Raw genomic sequence first — 2184 nt, forward strand, 5'->3', positions numbered from 1 at the left:
ATTAAACATGCATGATGTTTCTTGGTTAGTAATCATATAATCAATATATCTATTGCTAAAACGTGAATGTAATTGTAACATGATCAGACAAAATAATATATTGGTTAATGATTGCCAAAGGAAAATACAAATCAAAAAATTGATGTGCATTGTCATAATTTGCTTAACAAATCATGATAAATGTATTTTTATGTGAACACGTGGAAAGTAATCATGAATATGCATGCAATATGCAAACTTTTATTTTGCACCCTCTTTTGGTCGATAGGGTTCATTTTTGTGGGAAGGGTGCAAAATCTTATATTGCACCCTTTTTTTAACCCCTTTTCCTTCAATAGGGTTCATTTTTATGTAAAGGGTGCAAACTCTTATTTTGCACCCTTTTTTGCACCCTTTTTTCTAACACCCCATTCACAGTGGCCTCAAACACCGCGACAGCAGCGGGACTGTCCCGCTGCTGTCGCGGTGTTGTCTTCAGTGTGAAGGCTCGGACCCGTTATAAACTATCGCGGGATAACACCGCCTCGCGATAACGCCGCGACAAACTATCGCTAGGCTCGCCTAGCTACAGCAGCGGGACAGTCCCGCTGCTGTCGCGGTGTTTACTCAGTGTGAAGGCTCTCCGCTATAACACCGCGACAAACACGTGTGATTTGTTTACTTACCTATCACTGACCTCTTTTCTCCAGCAATGGGGAACATAAAGTGAAATAGAAATAAAGTAACCAGTGGATTCAAATTGATTTTATTATTATGTAGATTTATGATTATCCAAATAAAAATATTTCACACTTCAAAAAATTAAAATATTCTGACTGGAAGCAACAAAAATGCTAGTTTTTTAAAAAGTAATATGATCGAGGATACAAAAAGCAACTTGACATGTTTACCCTAAAACCCCGCGCTGAAGTATTTCCGGTCATATCGGGGTCACTCGCGGGTCATGAGCCATGCATACACGTGTTTGTTACGGAGGTAATAAAAATCACCCGCTGCAGCGTGAATGGGTACATGATATTTATCCCGCTGCTGCAGCGGGATAACTTTTCTACTGTGAATGCATTTGTAGCGGTGTTATGGCGGTGTCGCCGCTCCGCTACAACGCCGCTACAAATTTCAAAACCACTGTGAATGGGGTAACAGAGTGTATCTCAGTTCTTTCGCATCTTTCTGCACGCGCACGTGCATGCACGAGACATGCACATGACGGACAATGAAAGAGTACAACATATCCAGTTCCTTAGGTAGACAAAGGAACATACAGCTGCTATTATGTAAAAATGTGTAGAACAGGTGTCACATGCATATTGACAGCTAGTTGCACTTTCCATCGATCCAACTTTCACTCGCACCCGAGGTAAATTCGGGTAAGAGATCAATGTTGATTTATTTATCACCTGCCGCAGCGTAATACCCAACCGTAGTTTACTCAAAATTGATACAAACGAAATTCGTACTCAATGTTGAGTCATTGATTTACTCTTTATCGAAGGTAACAAATTACTCGGGTGACGAGTACCACTAAAATCAAGGTCTTACTCCAGCTTGAGTACTGAATTGCTCATTTTGTTACTCAACTTGTTTTACTCGGCACAATTTACTCGCTGACATTAAGAGTGAAGGGGTGGTGGGCGGAGCGTGAGGCGGAGAAATGGATCGATGAAGGGAGGTAGAATTAGTAGGGAAGGAGGGAGGGAGGTAGGTGAGTAGGGAGAGGAGGTAGGTGAGTAGGGAGAGGGGGAAGGAGGAGAGAGAGAGGGGGCAGGATGAGGGTGTGTGTGTGTGAGGGGGGAGGGGTGAGAGGGAGAGAGAGATTAATGAGAGAAGGAGGGATGAGTGGATAGAAGGGTGTACTGGTAGAGGGAGGGAGATGGGGAAAGACGGAGGGTAGGAGATATACATGGCGGAGTGTAGAAAGGCATAGAGCAGTGGACGGATAGGGAAAGGGAAGAGTAGATGAGGGAGGGAGGGATGGATGTATGGAGGCGTATAGGAAGGCAGAGGGGTGAATGGATGGAGAAATGGAGGGAGGAATTAGTAAGGGGAGAAAGAATGGGAATGGAAGGTTGAATGGATGGAGGGAAAGAAGGAGGAAGAGAGAGAGAGAGAGACACACAGAGAGAGAGAGAGAGAGAGATAAATTGAGTTATAATATGGATGGAGGGAGAGACAGAGGAAGAGAGA

The sequence above is a fragment of the Strongylocentrotus purpuratus genome, unplaced genomic scaffold (genome assembly GCF_000002235.5).
Source record: "Strongylocentrotus purpuratus isolate Spur 01 unplaced genomic scaffold, Spur_5.0 spur5_scaffold_18, whole genome shotgun sequence".
In the NCBI taxonomy this organism is placed as follows: Eukaryota; Metazoa; Echinodermata; class Echinoidea; order Camarodonta; family Strongylocentrotidae; genus Strongylocentrotus; species Strongylocentrotus purpuratus.